This window comes from Danio aesculapii, chromosome 4 (assembly GCF_903798145.1).
Source record: "Danio aesculapii chromosome 4, fDanAes4.1, whole genome shotgun sequence".
In the NCBI taxonomy this organism is placed as follows: domain Eukaryota; kingdom Metazoa; phylum Chordata; class Actinopteri; order Cypriniformes; family Danionidae; genus Danio; species Danio aesculapii.
Window position 1 is genome coordinate 2,405,495 of NC_079438.1, and position 23,703 is coordinate 2,429,197.

General features: G+C 39.3%; 1 pseudogene; it reads right to left on the bottom strand.

Moving 5' to 3' along the window:
• The window catches only part of LOC130222658 (gastrula zinc finger protein XlCGF57.1-like), a 15,418-nt pseudogene extending 2,576 nt beyond the window's left edge, over positions 1 to 12,842 (bottom strand).
• Positions 12,843 to 23,703: the final 10,861 nt, after the last annotated feature.

The following is a 23,703-nucleotide window of genomic DNA, read 5'->3' on the forward strand; positions in this document are numbered from 1 at the left end:
TTATGGACGAATAAAATCTGGTTATAATTGGCTCCCCTGCACTTGTTATCTGCAGAACACGTAAAATAAATATTGATCAACCAGAGCTTATGGTCCTCCTCCACATCAACGTTCAGTCTTTGGTTGTGATAGATTGTGTAGCTTGTTTCATACGCGACCAAACATCTGCTTCTGAAAAAGCGTGAAGAAAATGGCCTACGGATTACCATTCGAGGGTTACATCCTTTGTTGTAACTGGTAAAAAGTAGTGTCTCTCAGAGAGTTACTTGAAGACTGATGGGTAAACATCAGTGTTGAGGAACTGTAATATTAACAGTCTTCAATAAAGTCTTCTCCCTGTAAGAACTTTGGTCAGCTTCACTAGTTTATGTATTAGAACATGGACGCCCAAACTTGTCGTATGAAGGGCCAAATATCATTGAAAGCCGTGGGCCGAAGATAAACACACCAAACCATTGTACATTAAAGTTGCCGTGGGTAATTTAAAAAATAAATTGAAAACATTACTTAGAATCGTAGTAACTGATGCTGTAAAACTTTATCAATTATCACTTGATTAATGCTGAATAGACTAGTCAAGCAGAATCTGATTCGCTCACCGAAGTCTCTGCGTTGTCCTCTATCCCTCGGTATGTACGGTTTAAACTAAGCAAACTACAGCATTTAAATTCAAACATTTAATTTCAGTGAGCATTCAGTGAGCATCTCTAAACCATCTCCATCTCTTCTCAGATGGGATGGCGGGTCAAATCAAGGTTACCATGAGCCAACATCGGCCCGCGAGTCGTAATTTGGGCATCTCTGTATTAGAGTAATCTAAAACATTGGCGAGCCACCCAAGATCAGTTAAGCCAAAACCAGCAAAATCTGCCATTTTTTTTTTAATTCGTGTGTTGTTTTTTCGTTATCTAGCCTTTAAAGCATTCTCAAACAGAAAAGGGACTATAAGATGGAGTATATTAAAGAAGAAGACGTGAAGATTGAAGACGTGAAGATCGAAGAAACCTTCATAGTCAAACAAGAAGATCCTGAGGAACAAACAGGTTGGCTATCTCTATGACTTTGAGTCACTGTATTTGTGTCTTTGTGTTTATGTGAAACGATTCTCGGAAGCTAAAGGCCTCCAGTATACGTCGAACAGAACCATAGAAGGAACTGAAATGACATCTTTAGCGCATTTCTCACAGTGATACCGCTGAATATCCAGAAATTTTTTGAAACGGCTTTACCAGTGAATTCACAAGGTGTTCACACAGGCAAAAACGTTACGGAAAAGACCGTTCACGCATCCATTCCAAAATACTAGTAAATTCTGACATCGTTAACCAGAAATGAGCTCTAAAAGGCTGCGTTGTGTTTGTAAACATAGAAGGGGTCCGGCGATTTAACTTTTATTTAAAGCCGTAGCTGCTTTGTGAGACATCCAAAGGCAGAACCGCGAACACTTTCACATGTCGAGATGTTCGTAATATATATATGTGCGTTTATACCGGCTGCTTCACGTATACAATCGTCGAGCGACTGAAGCAGAGCTTGAAGGTAAACAAACAGCGTTTATTTTAATTTCAGATGTGAATGCGTCGGAGTGTTCTGATTGGCTGGAGTAGACGTCTCACGTCAGAGCATTCTAATTGTGAACGAGCTCTTTCCAGCAATCTTCCTTCTGTGTTCACAGAGCGCAGAGTTCCGGCAAATTACTGATTATGTTACAACTTCTCTTTCCGGAGAATTGCCGGAACAAATTTACTGGTATTTTTAAAAAGGGCCTGTTCACACATACAGACCTTTCCGGAAAGTAGCTGGTAATTTTCTGGAAAGGTCTGTATGTGTGAAAGGGGCTTTCAATACTAGTTAATATTATTTAATAGTTAAATAATAGTTCTGTTTTTGTTTGTTTGGATGATTCAAAATAACTTACTAAAGCAAACTTTTTGGGGGAGATAATTTTTGCTCTGAAACACCTTTGAACTACTATTGGTCTGATATAATTATGCATTTAGTAGGCCTGTCCTGGAACGCCACGTTCTTTGACCTGCGATTCCTTCCCCCGATTCCACGGGGGCCCGACAGGAGAACGGAGTTGAGTAGCAGAGTGGTACAGATGCATCCGCACCTGTGCGATCGCTCACGGAGAAATTTTAAAGACTCAGATTGGGTCACACATCATCAGCTCATAACCTCGTGACTTTTCTGAGTTTTTTTGCACACCCGAAATTCGATTCAATTGATCTTTATTTCTCTAGCGCTTCTACGATGTAGATTGTGTCGAAGCAGCTTCACATAGAAGTTCTAGTAAACTCAAACGGTGTCAGTCCAGTTTTGAGAGTTGAAGTTCAGCTCAGTGTGGTTTAAATTTCACTGCTGAGAGTCCGAACACCGAAGACCAAATCCATCGATTCACAGCTCCAAAAGTCCTAACCAAGCAAGCCAGTGGTGAGAAACAAACTTCACCAATTGACGAAAGTGAAGGGAAAAACCTAGAGAGGAACGAGGCTCAATTGAGCATGACCGTTTCTCCTCTGGCCAAACTTTTTGTGCAGAGCTGCAGTCTAGGCGCCGGAGGCTGGAGAACGCTAGACGTCCATCATGGAGAAGCTGCAGGTGTGAGTAAGTCACTGGCGGGTGTTCAGACTGGCCCACGGGATCAATGCAGAGACTCGTCTGTCACCGTGGTCTTTCAGGAATCAGTCTCAGCCATTCAGTGTCTGTCCACGGCAAATAGACAACAATGTAAAGATGTGAAGTGCCGCGGATGTTCTCGGGTACATTTTTTTATAAGGTAAACACAAAGCAAAAGCTTCCATCTGGAGTTTCTCTGCAAGACTCGACTCGCGGGACTTGTGGAGCTGCGCATCGATGGATTTGCTCTTCAGTGTTTTGACTTTCAACATTGAAATTTGAACCACACTGAGCTGAACTTCAACTCTGAAAACTGGACTGACACCGTTTCAGTTAACCAGAACTTCTATGCGAAGCTGCTTTGACACAATCTACATTGTAGAAGCGCTAGAGAAATAAAGACAAAGAATTGACTCTTGTTGAACATTAGAGCTACGGGAATTTAGTGATGTGCGGATTGATACTACAATATTGATATCTCCGATAACAGCTTTGTATGTTCCAGAATCGATTATCTTATTAAAATGTCGATATTTCAGTAATTTAGAGCAAATATGTAGTTTATTGTAAATAGAAATACAACGGGAAGTAACCTCCTTAGTCGGAACTACTTGTTCTTTCGCCTGCCAAGCCATGTACGTAATATGCCACTGTACAACTGCAAGGCACACCAGCTAGCCACTCAGTTAGCTGGGGCATGTTGTTCAGTCACGCTGTCATTGGATATGGGTTATGTGTGGAGCTACTTCACTTCCATAAGCTTAAACGATGTGGTTTGTGACGCGTGTAACTAAACAGTGAGTTACTGTGGTAATACCACAAACCTAATCAGACATCTACACAGTAATCACAAGACAGGATATGACTACGTCATGACCAGTGTTGGGGAGGTTACTTTGGAAATGTAATAGATTACAAATTACCCAATTTAAAATGTAGTAAGTAGTGTACCTTATCGATTACTTTATAAAAGTAACTGATTACTTTTTGATTACTTTTAAGTTTCTAATGGATATTTTCAACAATCATTTTCAAGCATTTATACCAAGCAGGAGTGACCTTACAGTAGCTCTGTTTACCGAAAAACAGGAAGAAGAAGAAATCGTCATTCTCACCATCATATGGATTTACTTTTATCGACTAGACACCGGCCTCACAGCTCTGTGAATGTCGGTGCCGTCACTTATTGATCCGCGATCCGCGATTGACTACAAAAATAGCTTCGCTACTGAAAAGCGTTTTGATTTATAAAGTAGTGACGCTACCGTCACGCTACTGAGAAATGTAGTTAAGCTAGTAGCGTCACTACTTGCAGCTCTCAGACTGATTGTAGTAGAATAATGCTTTCAGCGGCAGAGAGGACTAACGTAACTGGTAGGCGTGGTGCGCCACAATCAAACTGGAAATCCAATCAAAAGCATCAGAACAGCAGCGCTTTAATAAATGGCCTTAGCAGAAGGCATCGTGCATATCAAAAACTCTTTTATTAGATGTCATTTATATTTAGATGTAACCCCATTTGTAATCTTTAACATTTTCATAAGTAACTGTAACGAATTACTGTTACTTTTATTTTGTAATTAAATTACGTAACGCCGTTACATGTAACTAGTTACTCACCAACACTGGTCATGACTAGGCGGTCAGAAGTGGAATGGAGAGGCACAGGTGCTGCTAGGCCGAGACAGACGATTGCTTTAAGAGTCCTTAAGTGCAGCAGACAGGCACTATCCAGGTAGGTACAGAGGGAGGCAATGTGGTGATATGGCTGTATTTTGGGGGCTTGGGTTTTTGTGACAATGATAAAACAACGGCAGTTCCCTGAAGTTTAAAAAGAAATTTGTTTATGAAATAATTAAATGACCAAATTATATACATGCTCAGATGCTGTCAATGAATATGCAAGTTGGCTCTTTTTTTGTATGATAACTCTTCATCAATAAACAAGAATAACCCGTAATACAGGGGTCACCAATCTCGGTCCTAGAGGGCCGGTGTCCCTGTGGGGTTTAGCTCCAACTTGCCTCAACACACCTGCCTGGATGTTTCAAGTATACCTAGTAAGTCCTTGATTAGCTTGTTCAGGTGTGTTTGATTAGGGTTGGAGCTAAAATCCGCAGGACACCGGCCCTCCAGGAACAAGTTTGGTGACCCCTGCCGTAATAGGTCTCGTATTCAGTGTGAAGTGACACTTAAGTACGCTACTTGTTACTTTAATTTCCCAAACAGTAATTTTTGGGCAAAGTATCCGCATCTGATCGGTATCACCACCGATACTTGCCTTCATTTTACTTGGTATCGGATCAGATAGGAAACCAGTGGCCTCGCACATCACAACAAGAATTCTTTACAAGAACTACTTTAATAACAAGATGATAAATTATTCAACCATCAGTTCATTCGAATCTACAACATACTATCACAAAGCCCACTCCTCATCCTCACTGCCTATCAATCTGCTCTACTTTCAACAGGGAAAGAAACCACCTCCATCCAAATCAAGGTGAACGTAGTGAGGGGTCTGCTGGAGGAGTACAGCACATCTCTATGTCCCTCCACAGGGGGCTGTCCTGCTTTGGAGACTCCTCTGCGCCTCACAGACAGGCACTTCCCATCTTTAGTACCTCAGACCGTTTCCCAGGGCAGCCGGACTCGACGACACTGCAAGGTCTGCCTCTCTGGGACACGCAAGGACAAGCAGAGACGCCTGACCAAATACATGTGCGCGCAGTGCAACACTCCATTGTGTGTCGTCCCGTGCTTTGAGGAGTACCACACACTGAAGCATTATTAAGTGTCTAACAATATAAGAAACGTTTCTTTTGTATTATACTTTTTTTTTTAGCACGTATGTACATATTTTTCATTCTCCATTGTAAGTAAATTTGAAATGTTTTGTAAATTTTGCACAAAAACAGCTTACTACACTTGACAAACAACAAGATGTGATTTATAAACTACAGGAAATAAAGAAATGTACTAAAACTTGAATGAACTTGTAATGATTTCATTAGGACTCTAAGGTTTGACTTTGCTTGGACAAAAGTCTTCACTGAGCAGAAAAAATGTCCAGTATAGAATATGTGGTCATGCTGCAGTGGAAACAGAATGAATATTGTGTCTGACTCCATCATGAGCTTCGAGGACTGCATCGACGCATCTCTGGCTCCAATCACTTAATAATAGTCATCTGGAATGGCAAAGAAAGCGTTCTTGCAGGACTCCCAGAGTTCATCAAGAGTCTTTGGATTCATCTTCAATGCCTCCTCCATCTTACCTCAGACATGCTTAATAATGTTCATGTCTGGTGATTGGGTTGGCCAATCTTGGAGCACCTTGACTTACTTTGCTTTCAGGAGCTTTTGATGTGGAGGCTGAAGCATGAGGAGCGCTATCCTGCTGAAGAATTTGCCCTCTCCTGTGGTTTGTAATGTAATGGGCAGCACAAATGTCTTGACACCTCAGGCTGTTGATGTTGCCATCCACTCTGCAGATCTCTCGCACGCCTCCATACTGAATGTAACCCCAAACCATGATTTTTCCTTCACCAAACTTGACTGATTTTTGAATCTTGGCTCCATGCGGGTTCCAGTAGGTCTTCTGCAGTATTTGTGATGATTGGGACGCAGCTCAACAGATGATTCATGGGGGCAAAAAAAAAATATCGACCTTCTGCCACTTTTACAACTGGGGTCGACGACAAGACTTCTGTCAGGTAGTGTATAAGAAGAGTTTACTTTCTGCTCTCATCTACATGGGTCGCATCTTTGTGCCATTGAGCTAATTTTACAGCCCTACATTGAACAGGCAAGGTATTGCAGAGGAAATATTGAGGTTTTCACAGGTGATTCATCACATGGTATGATGAATCTTGCCTTGAGCAACAAATTTAACAAGGACTTAATGCAATTTACAGCCTCTCACTTAAGAGGATACTTATTCCTCTTTGGCCTGTAAACAGAATTTGCAGTGACTTGTACAGGAAGAATGCCTTTGATTAGTCCATGGGTGTCTAAACTCGGTCCTGGAGAGCCGGTGTCCTGCAAAGTTTAGTTCCAATCTCTATCAGACACACCTGGGCTAGCTAATCAAGCTCTTACTAGGCTTTCTAGAAACATCCTTGCAGTTGTGTTGAAGCGAGTTGGAGCTACAATCTGCAGGATATCAGCCCTCCAGGACCGAGTTTGGACACGCCTGGATTAGTCTTACATGTTTACTTTTATCCCAAAATTCTGAAGGTAACCCAGATACATTTTAGCCAAATGTAATATTTCGTCTAGAGAAATTAACTCATTTCATCTCGCTAGGGGGTCTAAAAAAAATCTTAGCTCGTCCTTCACTGTTATTGTCATTACTTTTTCATTTATACCAGATCTCAGTTGCTCCATATCAATGTAACACATAACATGACGTGCCACGTGAAAAAGGTACATTTTCCATTTTAAAGAGCCCCTATTATGCATTAAAAAAGGTCATATTTTGGTTTTGGGGGTCTCCAACAGTAGTCTTATATGCGTGCAAGGTCAAAAAAACACTTTTATTGTGTCGGCGCCAATAGCCTACTAAGGGTTAGTGTGTCGACACATAGCACCAAGGTGCTCACAAAGACCCGAGTTCGATTCCCAGCTCAAGGTCCTTTACCAATCCTTCCCTTATCTCTGCTCCCAACACTTTCCAGTTTGTAATATCTCCACTGTCCTATCCCAATAAAGATGAAAACCCCTAAAAAATAATTATAAAAAATAAAACATACTTTCATTGTCTTATAATCATTTATTTTTACCTAACTCTCCCAGCGACTCCCATATGATTTGTTCAGCGATTCACTTGTTCCCAAACCCCTCCTTAGCGTGATGCTAATCTGCACTGATTGGTCTGATGACCCAGTCTGTTGCGATTGGTCGACTGCGATCAGCGAGAGACAGAGAGAAACGCCCACCACGGCTTATCAACAATTTTGAAGTAGTCAGAGTGCAGAGTGTATGTGTGAGCCCAATGCAGGAGTGCATTAAAGCAATGCAGTTTAACACCAGCATATTGGTCTACTTTTAACCATGACACACATTCAGCATTGATCCACACAGCGGCAAAAGCTGAACTATTTTGAAACTTGACCGTCGCACATGTGTAGGAACAGCTGATGGTGGCCATAACAACGACAAACGGCAGTGGACCGCGAGCTTACAAATGCATTTAAATCCGTAAACAAAGCAGCACACATCGCGTTTTCAACGTGGCATTAGACGCGATATTAGAATATAAAGAGTTAACCAGCTACAGTACAAATGGTTACAAGTAACTAAACACAATTAAGTATATCATTTGCAAGCTAGAAAAAATGAGGCGGCAGCCATTTTAATCGCACTTAAGTTAGTTACACTTGTGAAATGGAGGAAGAAACTGATCCATGAACTGTCAGAGCTTGAAAGGAACTTTACAGTACACAAAGTCCCATACATCAGTAGTCTTCTGATCCAACAAATCCCCCATTGTAAGCATGTAGAAGCGCTCGTCAGAAAAATGACAGGAACAAAGCACAAGGCTGGGGCTATAATGCTGAGGTATTTTTGCAAAAATAAACTTCCACCACTGACTCTTCACAGCCTACAGTGTTTGTAGCCGGGGCAAGAGGTTTAAATTTTTACGGGTTTGCGCATGCAACAAATGGGCGGGGCTTGAGTTCTGCATCAACATCAAGCTGACACGGCTAAAGATTCGTTACCCCAGCGATTCATTTGAACCACTCTTGAGTCGACTCTTTAATTAATGAATCAATAGTTTTAAACATGGTGCACTTTCAGATTGAAACCTTAGCTGGATATTTCACTTTTCTTAAAGCAGTGTTACACACTACATGGAAGGTCATTTTCAAAAACCCTTAATAAAAAGATGCTTGTTTTCTTAACCGTCAATGGCGGTTGTTTGTTTTTGATGAGGTACAGGGGGCATCGGGAGTGAAGTCTATAATCAGATGAGAGTGCCTCTGCTGGTAACTCGCAGATTTGCTGGGAACGGCTGAAAGCATGTGTGAACAAACAAATCACTTCCTGAGATGACTCATTGTTCACTTTAGTCACAAGTCACATTAAGGATTTGTTCATAATGAACGAATCGTTCAATAATGACCCATCACTAGCAGGTATCATGCTTTCCTTCAAAGTGAGGGCACGGGTAATGTTTGAAAGCTCGCTTTTAAACCTCTTACCACACTCCGCTGCTGAAAGAATTAATTAGCAAATGTCTTTTCATATTGGACATGTCAAAGTCTTCTCACTCTGATAAATGAACCCTCATGTGGGAAGAAAAAGTCTTTTTAACTCTGAAACTCACTCCACACTCTTGGCAGGTGAAAAGTTTTTCTCCGGTGTGAACTTTCATGTGCTTTTTAAGGTTCATTTTTACTCTGAAACTCTTTCCACACTGCTGGCAGCTGAAGGGTTTTTCTCCAGTGTGAGTTCTCATGTGGAACTTGAGGGCCCCTATTTGACTGAAACTCTTCCCACACTGTTGACATGTAAAAGGCTTTTCTCCGGTGTGAACTCTCATGTGGATATTAAGGTTTAAAGAGTGAGAAAAACCCTTCCCGCACTGTTGGCAAGTGTAAGGCTTTTCTCCAGTGTGAATCCTCATGTGGACTTTAAGGACTCCTTGTTGAATGAAGCTCTTTCCACACTCTTGGCAGGTGAAAGGCTTCTCTCCGGTGTGAACTCTTATGTGTAGTCTGAGGTATGCTTTTTGAGCGAAACTTTTTCCACACTCTTGGCAGGTGAAAGGCTTCTCTCCGGTGTGAACTCTTATGTGGCTATTCAGATTATCTTTTCGAGCAAAAGTCTTTCCACACTCTTGGCATGTGAAGGGTTTCTCTCCAGTGTGAATTTTCATGTGGAGTTTGAGTTTATCCTTTCGAGCAAAAGTCTTTGGACACTGTTGGCAGCTGAAAGGTTTTTCTTCCGTGTGAATTTCCATGTGATGCTCAAACGCTCTCCAGTTTTTGCATCTCCTTCCACACAGCTGGCATGTAAAACAGCCATCTATAAAGTGCGTTAGCATGTGTTGTTTAAAGTTCTTTTTAAGTTCGAAAACTTTTTCACACTCATAACATTTGTTTGTTGTTTGTGATCTCTCTCCAGCTATGAAATGATTTCTGTGGAGATCTTCAATCTTCAATTTATTCAGATCTTGATTCTCCTTTTTTGGTAACAAAAGATCTAAAGCAAACAGACAGTGTTAAAGATTAGCGCAAATTATTGGCCAATAGCAACAAATATTTAGAGAATCAAAACCAGCAACATGGCAGCAAAGTGACTAGTTTAAGTGCAACTCTACCTAGACCAGGGTTTCTCAATCTTGGTCCTGGAGGTCCTGTGTTCTGCAGATTTTAACTCCAACCCCAATCAGACACACCTGGGATAGCTATTCAAGCTCTTACAAGGTCATAGGTCTTAAACTCGATTCCTGGAGGGTGGCAGCTCTGCAATTTTGCTCCAACCCTAATCAAACACAGCTGATCCAACTAATCAAAGTGTTCAAGACTACTAGAGATTATTAATCAGGTCTGAGTCGGAGGTGGTTCGAGCTAGTGGTCTGCATTTCCGCAGCTGTTCCGTGGGAGCCGCTGGACCGACCAGATTGTTTGCGGCGCAGGAATAAAACGCGGTATCGGTCGGTAACTCTGGTGTAATTTGAACGGAAGCGGCTGACTTTGAAAGAGTCAGTGACTGACCAGCCACAAACCTCACCGCAGGTCACACAGCATTCAGGTCTCATCACAAAGGGGCGAACAAATCTGGCATTTAGCCTACAATCTTTGCACAACCTACACTTTTAACTGTTATCTCTCTCTTTTTTTGGTAGTGCCCAATTTTAATGCGAGATTTTGAAAACAGATCAAAATTTAGCGGGAACAGTCGGGTAGAAAACGAGGCGAATCGGGCAGTGGGTGAACATACAGCGGGAGCGGTGCGGAATAAAACCTGGCGGGAGCGGAAGTAAAAATCCTGTCCCACGCAGATCTCTAGTTGGAGCTAAACTATGCAGAGCTATGGCCCTCCAGAAATCGAGCTTGAGACCCTTGTACTAGGCTTTCTAGAAACATTTCTTTCTAGAAGGTGTGTTGAGGCAAGTAGGAGCTAAAATCTGCAAGACAGAGTTTGAGAAGCCCTGACATAGACACTTTAGTGTTCTTTCTGTTTATTTAGCCACAACTTGTGGCACTTTTACTGTATATATGCTTGGGAATTGTACCTGTTCAAGTAGGTGTTTCGTCATCCCCAATGTCTTGCGAGAACAATCTTAATCAGTCAATTCGCCTTCTTTTAAAATTTTCTATCCAATTTAAAGTCTGCTGGTAATAATACAGGCTTTATCAAATCTTTCACTAGGGGTGTCAAAATGAATCATTGTTTTGGTGCATCGCTCTGCAGACTAGGTCGATTTGGTATTGGTTTAGTAACAGAACATAACTGGCTATGATGTACTGAGGGTTTTCTGACATCCTCTGTCTTGGTGAGTAGCGCGAGTAACATACTTTGTCAAGGGAGGCAAGATGTGCGTACAAGCAGTATACTATGGGCAGGGAGGCAGAATGTACATGACCATAGTTTAGTGAGGGTCGAATGGGTTTAATCATACATTTAATCAAGACAAAATTGATTGGCAGTTTATCCAGAATTACACGGCTAGAATTCGAAGTTGACTGTATTTTGGTCTGTGGTTCGTCAGGATCCGCGACTGGGAGTAATCTCCTTAAAACCAGTGAACTGTGTTGCATAAATCCCCTTAACTGATGTTTCCCTAAATATATTCTAAGTAGGGACGCTCAGAATAACCGATTACCCGCTAACCAAAGGGGTGGATTTGTAACCGAAGTTAAACGATTAAAAAAAGTGATCAGAGTGATCGAGAGGTATTGAGAGGTGCATATTTTGAATGGTTTACTAACGGTTGCGAGTGTTTTACGCGCTGCTTATGTGCCCTGCGCGTCTTGGGTTTTGCCGTTGTGCGCTCGAGCGGAAAAAGCGTGTTACCTCAGTTGCGTACGTTTTCATTCTTCACTCAAATGAAAGCAGAGGCGGGGTTACCTTTGAGGTGACAGCAGTGTTTGTGTTGTCAAGCCGACTACAGTGATGGAGGAGAGACTAGTGCTCGCTGTTTCAAGTCACCCAGAGCTGTATGACTTTACAAATCTTGAATATCAAAATGCTATTAAAAAACATTACAATTATAACGACATTGACCGCAACACTCACGCACAACACGGCTCAGCTGATTCAGTCGTTTCCTAGTGACATATCAAAAGAACACCGCGCTTCTTTTTTCTTGTCATCAATAAAGGCAGTGAGGTGCGCCTCACGTTATTGGAATGGAAAATAGTGTTCGCTGTGATCCGCCTCTGATGTGCAACACAGAATTGTTAACTCGCGGGACAGTAACACGTGCCTACAGATGTATTTTGCCAAAGAAGTGAAATGAAAGAAGGATATTTCCGGTCACAGTTTGACACAGACGAGTTGAAAAGCCAGTGCTGATCGCTTGGAGCCGCGTCAAAAACTCAACCAATAGGCTATTGATGATTTAGTGTAGGCTACAACCAACAAACCAACCTTTTTCCATTTGGAAAATTGCAATTATTAATAGTTCTTATATAATATAAATTTTTAAATAGCATACATAGCCTAATCTACCACAGCCTGTTCGCATGTTAAAAACGGTATTTTAAAATGCAATATTAATGTGTCATAAAATAGACACGTCAATTATTTTAAAAAAATTAAATAATGTTTTAATATTAATCTGTTAACAGTTAATATTCGGTTAATGAGTGGCGGTTGTCAGTTAGCAAAATTAACCGAAATGAGCATCCCTAATTCTAAGGTTAGGAAAACTGAACCCTAAGAGTTTCTGAAGTTTCTTAAACCTTTCCTATTACATTCCAGATACTGTATCCAAAACGCCTCCCACAGTCCAAAGTATGTGGTATAGATGGTAAATAAAATTAATATTTGATTGTTTTTATAAATTATTTTTTAAATTAATGTTGTTATCTCCAAACAATAACATGAGTAGTGATAATATGAGTTCAACTTGAAAACCGACCTGTTTGTTCCACCGGATCTTCATGTTTGACTCTGAACGTTTCTTCAATCTCCACGTCTTCACTCTCCTCTTTAATAAACGCCATCTTTGTAACAGTGCGTCATGTAGAGATCAGTCTCTTCAGCTGTTTTTCTGTGGGTTAAATGCAAAAATATATTTATTTGTTTCATGTTTAAAACCGTTTCATGTAAAACGTTCTTTTAGTATTTAATGATAAATTATTCAGACTTTATTCATATTTTGTTCTATACACACACACACACACACACATATATACAATAATACCTGTACAAACTGTGGCCCTTTTATTGCTCATATGTGATTATATGGTCTTTGCCTCCACATCTTGCCCCTAATTCGTTATCGGTTCAGTATTAGATCGTAACCGGTTATTACAAACTGATGTCATTTATCTCATATGCACTATATTGTGGTAGCTTACTATGGCAAAGGCGAACGTGTAATCTAGTTATTTGCCTCAATAGACAATATTATAATTAAGGTGTTTACGTGAAGTGCTTTCATGTAGGAGTTTCCTGTAATTTTGGGTGACTTTAACTGCAGTTCGGCAGTTTCACTTCAACTCATGAACATTTCATTCATGCCCCCGTGACAAACTAGGGTATTAGTCGCAAATAAGGAGTGAGGACTGCTGGAAGAGTGTTGTTTTAATGGTATTTAATAACACACGCCAAATGGAAAGAAAAAAGCTTCCGCATTTCGCGATGTGCGAGTCTGCGGTCTTACTGACAGCCGCACGTGTGGATCTTGTGGGAAAATATAGCAAAAAGTCCTACATGACGGTAATAGTTTGATTGCAGTGTTTACTTCAATAATGCCATTAACATATGCAAAATCTACACGTCTTAAAATCTGTTTAGTTTAGTTATGACTTTAGTTGGATTAAGGTCATCAAACATCGCTGTTTACATGGTGACTCTTAATCAAAGTATTGTCGTAATTGTATTAATCTATTAAAATATTGGCGTCCATGTTAAAATACTCAATATTTGACTCAAGCACGCCGTCAGGGCTCTGTGAACTTTGTGAAGCAGCATGTTCTGCATGTACGTACAGCAAAAGCAAGTAGGATATGGCTCACTTATTGACTGTGAAAGATGATTTACGGTTAGTCGTGTCAGGAACCCATGTTGTCCTCACAGAAAAAGGCTGAGCCATCACACTGAATCATGTAAGCCGTATATTTAGGTTTCAATTTAATTCATTCTACGCATTTTAAACGCAGCAAGTGATATGTGAATGATGTTTGCACATGCATTATAATTTTGGCTCGGTGAAGAGGGGCGCGAGTGAAATTAGCCAAACTTTTTTTGGGGGGTGGGGGGGCATGTCCTAAAAGGTTGAAAACCCCTGCATTTAAGTAGCCTTCAGAAAGAAACAAAACACCAGCGAAGAAACTCTGCACAGAGGAACATTTAAACCTACTGCCAGCTAGCGTTTCAGAAGTGTTATTGCAGAGCTTTACAAACAGCATGCAGAAGTATAAATGCACAGCTACGCGCAAGGCAGACGCTGTGGGTCACGCCGATCACTCAACGCAGAAGTATAAATCAGCCTTAAGTTAGCTGTTTATTAATAGTTAGTAAGGTAGACATTGGGTTTAGGTTTTGGGTTGGATTTTGGATGCAGAATAAGCTATATAAGCTTTATAACTATTATTGAATAGTTAACATCTCATTAATAGGCAGGTAGTGAGCCAGGAGTAAATAGCATGAATTGAGACAAACCAAACCAGTGTTACTAACACCGTGAACACTCAGCTTTAGGACGGAGCATTCCTTAATGAAGTGTTATTAATTTAGTTAGTTGAAAATGTGCTAAGAGGATTTTTCTTTACGCGTTTGCTCTTTTTTCTCTCTCCAAAAATATTGGAACCATCTCAATCACTGTTTTAAACCAAGAAAAGCTGAATTTTTCAGTTCTATACAGGTTAAGAACTGTATCTTTACATCGCCAAGGTCAGGACTCTTATCAAACGTGTCAATTTTGAGGCAGATCGGATAATGCATGCCTGAGTTTTAACAACTTCCTGTTTCGTGGCGAATCGTCAAAGTTTGCGAGGCCGCCACGGACACGCCCTTCGACGAAAACTCTAGATCTTCACAATTTAATATCGGCAAGACCTTTAGATGACAAAACCCGATTTTGGTGTTGATCGGATAAAATCCCTAGGAGGAATTCGTTAAAATACAACACCTGGAAATGGGAAAACAAAATTTTTTCGGCGCAGAAAGTTAAAAATATCCGACTACCTGTTGGGTTTGAGATATCGCTCCAAGAGGTTTTGGCATGTTTGAGGTGTGTGCCAATTTTCGTGCGTGAATTGTAGCTCGGGCGCTGGTCCGTCAAATGTGCATAGGTGGCGCTGTCGAGTCATTTTGTCACGCCCACTTCCGAAACCTATAACAACGTAAATTTTCGCCACTTCTGGGGCGTGTGCAAAGTTTGGTGGTTTTCAGGCATGTTTAGACCCTCAAAATCGCGATTCATTGCGGAGAAGAAGAGGAAGAAGAAGAAACGGAGCAATTCCAATAGTGCCTATACATTCCTATACATGTTGAGAAATATTTTTATAATAATCACATGATGCATTTGACTTTGAATTTAACTGAGGATTGTACACAAAAAAATACAGGGATATAAGAGGTTACTTACTCAAAATATGCCAGAGTATGAACTCCATATTGCCTAGCCCTAAAGGAGAAAATTTATGAATGAAACTTAAAGGTCCCGTGAAGCGCTTTGAAATGTGCATTTTTTTAATTCGATGTTTGACGTAATCTCAACCGAAACACGAAGAGAGGGTGGCAAATAGTGTGGCCCCTCCCCTTTTAAAAACAGCCAATAGCGTTTTGTTTCATCACTGCTCTGCCAGTGACAGTGGTTGAGCTCAAGCGCATCAAATGAAAAGCAAATGAAAAGCGTCTTGAAGGGGGCGGGGCATGTCAGACACTATCGAGCTTTTGATTTGATAAAGATTTGATTGGATTTTGGGAAGATTTGATGGGAAACAGGTTGATTTATTTGAGCGGAAGTGACAAACTTCAAGCTTTACATTTTTATATCTGTTTAAGATCTTCGAAATGTTAATTTTGTCAGTAGCTACGTTTCCATCCAAAGATGCGCATTAAATTTATGCGTAAAACTGGATTATCGCATAAAATATAAGCAAATAAAGTAGCGTTTCCATCCAGTGAGTCAAATCGAATAAAGTCTGGCGCCAAATATTAACAGTAAAAACAGAATTTACTGCATTTTGGAGAAGCTGCGTTGATCTTTATTTAATAAATGACTTGCGCCTTAGAAGACAATGCTGACATGCAATGAACGCACGGTGGCATTTGAAGGCGTTAGACGCGGAGCACAGACGCTTCTGACAATTCTAGTAATTAATAATATAATAACACTAATACTGAGATGGTTCAGGCGTTTTAGAATGACCAAAACAACATTTCAGATGTTTTACAACGTGCTCAGCCTGTTATTTTGTCCATTTACACACGTTTATCATCACATGATCTCTTTGAACCAAATCACATGAGTTTTTTTAACACACATACTGGAATTTGTTCGGTAAAAGTGTTTCCATCGAGAAGTTTCTTACTAGGCGACGCAGTGGCGCAGTAGGTAGTGCTGTCGCCTCACAGCAAGAAGGTTGCTGGTTCGAGCCTCGGCTGGGTCAGTTGGCATTTCTGTGTGGAGTTTGCATGTTCTCCCTGCGTTCGCGTGGGTTTTCTCCGGGTGCTCCGGTTTCCCCCACAGTCCAAAGACATGCGGTACAGGTGAATTGGGTAGGCTAAATTGTCCGTAGTGTATAAGTGTGAATGGATGTTTCCCAGAGATGGGTTGCAGCTGGAAGGGCATCCGCTGCGTAAAACATGAGCTGGATAAGTTGGCGGTTCATTCCGCTGTGGCAACCCCGATTAATAAAGGGATTAAGCCGACAAGAAAATGAATGAATAAGTTTATCCCACTCAGTTATGCGCATATATGTTTTTTATGCCCATAATGGCGTTTCCATCAACTGTTTTTTTATCCACATATGCAAACTGCGCTTAAAAATAGGTGGATGGACACATAGCTACTGTTTTGGACCACACTCGCTTATAGATATCCTAAAAACCAACAATACTAACATCTAAATAAAAACTATTTTATTTTCATGAGACATTTTAGTAATATGATGCTCAATTTTAATCTACTCATATTCATAATCATACTATAAAGGTCAGGTTTCTTAACAGTTTCTTCATTTATGTTTTAATGCGATATCAGCAGCATTGGCTATATTTATGGCAAAACCTACACTAAATATCCAGTATATAACCTGCAATCATTGTACAAAAAACAATACTCGAAAGAATCATATACAATTGGGCGATGTCGACCAATTTGGCATCCTACGATGTCTAATGTGAAACATCGCGATGGACAATGGCATCGTCGTCGTAGGTGGGGGTGGTGATTGTTAGATATCAAATAATTCATAACGAATTAATTAATTGTAGCCTACTGTTTTTACTACCTGACCCGCATGGTCTTTGCTTTACCCAGAACCAAACCATAAATAAATAAAGTTACACACAAATGACCACCTGTCAATCACTTTTTTTCCGCGGGACTCTGGCATGAATATGCAGAGTGATCTGTGTCATTATGGCTTTTTCCCACAGCTGGTGGAGGAGAGTTCGAGAGTTCACTGTAATTTGTATTGTGACTGATGAACTTTGTTATTTTAATATTATTATGAGAAAATAATAACAAGTATAGATGCTAGGGCTCGACCGTTTTGGTCGCATATGCGCCCGAAATTTTTTCTATGCGACCTAAAATATATTTAGAAGCATTTGTGGTAGTGCATAAATTTTCGCTTTTTCTACGCCAAAATCCTCAGCGTGTGCGCAGATTTAGGAGACGTTTATGCAGAATGCATCTTTGCACCTAAAAACGCCAAACAGGAACAGATTAAAATTTTCTGAAGTAAAAAAAAAAGCCTGCAATGCTTGCCCCGCCTTTGTGCTCTTCTTATTGGCCCACTGCGCTAGAACTGAACACGAATGGATTGGTTAATATCAGCTGTCAATCACTCAGTCAATGCCTCCTGCCTTTAGATGAAAGGAGCTACAACCGCGAAAACGTGAAGATGAGAGAATGAAAACAATGGCAGATTTAGTTTTAGAAACCACCTGAAGTTACTAATAATGGCACATGTTATTCGTGATCATGTGCTGAATGTTAATCCACCATTTACACTTTTCCAAGAGTGAATGAAAGGCTTCAAGTCCGCTATGAAAATAACTAAAGCCATTCACTGGAAAGTCTGTAGGACGGGGTTTGCAGGTAACAGCGTTTTCCACTGAATCCACACATTTTAAGCGCGAGAGGTACTGAATAATCAAGCAAGCGGCAGCTTTATGTAAAATTTAACACAGCCCATGAAAAGAACGTTACTGCTATTAAGATGACATGCAAATAATAAGTTATATATCAATATAAATGTGGGGCGATGGATCGCGAGCCGGCTCAGCATCGTGAAGTTTATCGGCGATGGAAGATGGCATCGTCTATCAGCCCAACCCTAATATACAATCTTTTAGTTTGATTAATGATAAATATTCTAAAACTCCCCCAGAAGACGTGTTTTTAAACAATATTTCCTGAATATAAACGTAATAACTGATATCATTTAAAAATACACATTTACGTTAAAATATATGTTATGGTCAAAATATTCTTACACGAGTCACAAATACGTTTTTCTGATCTTTTGATAAATTTGAGTGTTAGTCCGGAATAGGAGCTTGTATATTAATGGTTTAACCATGTAAAGTTTAGCAATTACATTTTGTTTCCTGTTAAACACATCAAGTGAGTTTAAAGCATAGCTTCAACAAACAAACTGTTTTAAAGTGAAGACTACTAAGTGTCATTTCACGTTACATTTCTAAATTTGTGCCTATTAAGACTTACCAGACAAATAAATATAATATTAAGCATTTATTTCTCTCATTTATATTCATTTCCACCACTTAAAATCAAGTTTAAATTAAATTTTAAGGATTTAGAGATTTGATAAAAACTAAATATTGGGTGTTTTTTTAAAGGGGCAGAGCTACCGTTTTCTCTCCATGTTTCAGTTGAGATTACGTCAAACATCGAATAAAAATAAGATTCTGACGGGATGATAATCTTGGATAAAAATATCACGGTTTCACAGTATTGTGATCACTGCTCTAAATATATTCTTTTTAAATTTCAGCGTAAAAAACTAAAAAAAATTTCTCCTTTGAAAACAATATATATTGAGAGAAATTTATAATATTTTGGAGCAGTAAACACGTCAGGCTAAATAATGAAAATGAATCACTTCTGTCTTCATTTGTTTCAAAAACACTGACTTCTTTACAATTTAAAATGGCAGCTTTGGATATTTTTTCTCCTGAAAATACTGTTGTCCTAAAAAAAAAAAAAAAAAAAAAAAGTATTAAAAAAACGAAAAAAAAAAAAAAAAAAAAAAAACGCACACATACCTTAGGAACGCTATTACAGACAATTTTAGCGGTTTTAAAATGTTAACTTTTCCCAAACTGCGGTATACCTTGAAAACGGTTATCGTCCCATGCCTACTCTGCGTTAAAATAAATTTTATGATTCATACAGCTATAAATCATCCCTATAAAGTCATTCTGAAATAATAAATTATCCACAAAAAATCTAGTTAAGTATATTTCATATTGCTGAAACACTAAATATCGCAATTTGTTCCAATGCCATGCAGCGCTAGTCTTGAACGACTGATTCGATTTTTTATGGACGACCTGATCATGTCTATATTCAAAATAGTAATTATTTCTTACATTTACAAATGGATTCACTTCATACAATATTCTTAAAAGCTGTGAAGTTCAGTTTCATATGTAATACTTTTTGGATGTACAGACTGCTTATAAGCTCAGTGAGAGAAACTGTCATGCAAAATATGCCTATATGACAATATTTACTTCAGAAATTATGTTTGACAAAGCTCATATGTATATTTGTAAGTCTCTGTGCAGAAATTTGAGACGCAAAACCTTTTAATTTTTAAAAATGCTTTGTCCTCAACAGTTAGTTCTCCTTGTATGCTACTATTTAACGTCGTAGTATTTTAACCAGCAGGTCAGACGTTTATCTCTTAGTTATTTATTAGTCTTTGTGAATAAACTGACTGACAATTAGACACGTTTCTACAATTAATCAGTGCAGACGCGTTTTTTTTATATATAAAACGTTTATTCCTGTTAAATGAAGCTTTGAAAAGTCGAATATAAAAAATAGCATCGCATTTCAGGTAAAAACGATACAATTTGCATCATTGTAAACAAGATAGATGTTTGAGAACACAAACCTTTCCTCAGTCGATCACAACAGATGTATGAGCGCGGAGGCGCAGCCTGATGACGTTTATATGTGAAAAGCGCGGTAAACAGTGCAATAGCGCCAACTGCTGTTCACTCAGAGCACAAACAATCATCTGAAGAGGGCTTTCTGCCTCTCGACGGTCAGTTTATTTATTTATTTTATTGTTAATAACGTTAATAATGGATTTTATCGAACCCTCATGGGCATTTTTGTCTGTTTCAGTGTTTTGGTTTGGATTTGTTGGTCAGTTTTGAGACCATGGTTTACTATTGTCATATTATGATAACACTGTAGGAACCATCTTGGAAAAAAAAACGTTTCTTGCACCATGGTTTGCAATAGTAATATTATAATTTTAGTACTGCAGTAAAGCTATACTAATCATAAATGTAGGACCACATAATTCAAGTTAATGTGTTTAGGTTAGTGAAATAAAATTAGGCTTTCTTCACTACTAGATATTTTTATTTAAAGTGAAAACAATTTAAATGTGTCCGATTTATAAATGGGGTTAATTCAGAGTCAAACACAGAGATCCAAAGAAGGAAACAGGAAAAACCCTCGGTGATGTCCGCCAGGGAAACTAGACTTCGCAATGAGTGCGAGTTTGAGTGCGGCTTAAATAGTATTTATGAAGCATTCAATTACAAAATAGTCTTGAAAGTCTTGGAAAAATCATGGAAAACGTCATTGAATTTTAGTAGTAAAAATGTGCTTGAACCCTGTAAATACAAACACATTTTTACTATTAAAATCCAATGACTTTTTCCATGATTTCTCCAAGACTTTCAAGTAAAATTTATTACAGCATATCGTAAAACACGCAGTGATCTATTATATTTATATCTATGTAAAATTGATTTAGATAATGCTAATGTGAGAGTATGTGATTGGCCAAGGACAGAAAAGAAGTAAATAACTTATATTCCAGTATATAGATATCTGTTTTCAATGACTTTACCAAAACTTTGTGGGTTTTTCTGTTTTTCCCAAAGTTTTCCAGGCCTAGAAAAAGCCATGTCAAAATTCCATAACTTTTCCTGGTTTTCCATGACCAATGAACCCTGTATTTACTACTTTTTTCATTGATTTATTTTTTATTCATCAAGAATGTAAATCTCCATTATAAAAATAACGAATTGTTCAAATTCCAACAGTGCAGGGGCCTCATGTACGAAGACTTCCGTTGAATTCATACTAAAACATTGCGTATGCACAAAGCTGTAAATGTGCGTACGCAGTAAAAAAATCAGATGTATGAAACACTGCGTACGCAGAATCCCTCACATATTCTCTTTGTACATCCGAATTAACGTGAAACTGAGCGCGCGTGCCCGATCGCAAAACCCCTCCTTGCCTCCTCCCCCTAATAAATATGGTAATGACTCTACTTTGGCAAAACCAAATGACAAAGCAATGGCAAAAGCAAGCAAAAAGAGAAACTGTGAACAGAATGTGAATTGGAGGTGCTCGAAAAACGGTGTTATTTGCAATTTTGTCCTCCAGAATTAAAAACAAATGAGTGGGAGAACTTAGCTGACGCGGTTAACGCAGTGGGGTCTGAACATCGCACTCTGAGTGAATTAAAAAAGAAATGGTCCGATGTAAAAGTGCAAAATTTTGTTGTGTCTATTTAGGCTAAGTGCAAATAGCACAGCTCGTTGGAATGAGCTAGTTGAGCGATTCCCGCCCATCAACGTTTGACTGACAGAGACAACTTGTTTTGACACGATCGATCACGGTTCGAATCCAGCGTCTGACGAACACGTTTTTCTTTTTTCCCCAATACATAACAGATTTTGCCTACTCTTCATCACGAGGAAGACAAGTAGGAAATATTAATAAGTGTGTGTATTGTATAAGCATAACATATTATTTGCACATTTATTGAATGGAAATGTTTCCGATTCATGTATGCAAATTCGTCTTCAGATGGCGCCTTTATAGCAGTTTTCATGCAGTCGATCGCTCTGATTATATTGGGACAACGGACGATCGCTGCAAATTGCGTTTTAATGTTTGACTGGTCAACTGCATAGTATGGAAACCTTATATACCTGCTAGACATTCTAATGATCCAGTCTCATACAGCTGGCATTGCACGGCTCAAAGATACTTTGTAGTGTGCAATTTAACATAATCGCCTCTAGGAGTCGCCAATGGAATAAAACAAACACACACAAGAAATACACGTACTCCAGACGTGACGTTGGCGTGGACCAACGCACACTCACGTTAATTTCATCTTTAGTAAATCCAAAAGTGAGCATGAAAGTTTTTGTGCGTACGCAGCGTTGATACATGAGGCCCCAGGTGTTTTAACATAAACAAAAGACTCACATCATCACATTTCGCCAGGGGAAGTACGGATTTGCAAAGAGATATCAAAGTGTTTACAAACATTGACAGATTTTGTTGCCTTTTAATTAACCCTGTACTACTTTGGTTGTCTACTTGATGACACCATAAAAATTGGGCCTCTGATTGGTGCATTCTCAGTTATTTGCCTAGGCTTGAGATCAGAGCAGAAAATAGATTTATATTGAGGAAGTTAGATAGTTGTGGAAAACCGCCACACACCAATCATGGCTTAGCAACCATAGCTAAGCGCAGGAGCTCTGTCAAGCTTTCGAGCGAGGGAAACAAGCCAAAGCGTTGTGCGTATGGATTGTGCAAATCTGATACCCGGTATCCTAAATGTTTGGACAGGATGGTGGAATTTATTCCCCTTTCCAAAATCTAAAACCCAAGAGGAGAAATGCTAGCGTGAATTAAGCTCTGTGAGGGGCGCTAAAGGAGCGGAGGTAAGTTGGTTTTGTTTTCAATATTCCTGACACATTCAGTGGTAGACGACAACAACTCACACACCTCTTACTCTAAACAGATCTAAACTGAGTTTCCTACAAAAATACACAGCAGGTTCTGTTTCACAGCTGTCTTTTTCTTTTTTTCCGCTCAATATTATGAGCACTGCTCCGTTTAAGCCCTCGCCATAGTACTCATACTAATAGCAGTAATATTTCCATCTGCTTCAGCTACGAATATTTGAAATTACTTATCAACAGCACAAAACCGAGATCAGAATCTGAGCACTTACGATCAATATACCTCACCTGCAGCTGTTTTTCAGTTCAGATATCAATTGTTTCAATTTAGTAAATGAAGGAAATAAGCCTCATGGCCATGTCAGAGCTACAATTCACCGATGTTTTCGTCAGTCTTTTGGAGATTTAGTCAATGGTGATGATGTTATAGTGGGTTAATGTCTGCTTTTATATTAGATGTTGGTCGGATTAATATTTGCACGTAGGTAAAATCTATTTGTTCAGTTTTGCTATTTATACTTTGATTTGCATTTCAATTTATTTACTTATTTCTTCCACTGAACTGCAAATTAGAATAGAAATTGTATTAAAAGCACACAAACATACTGACAGTTATAGGTGCTGTACATTATTATGGGTCAATGATGCTAATATTCAGCACAAATCCATCAATTTCCTCTTTCTGGCTGCTCTATGAATTAATTATGTAGAAGCACTGTCCATGCGTGTTTCCTCGTGGGTT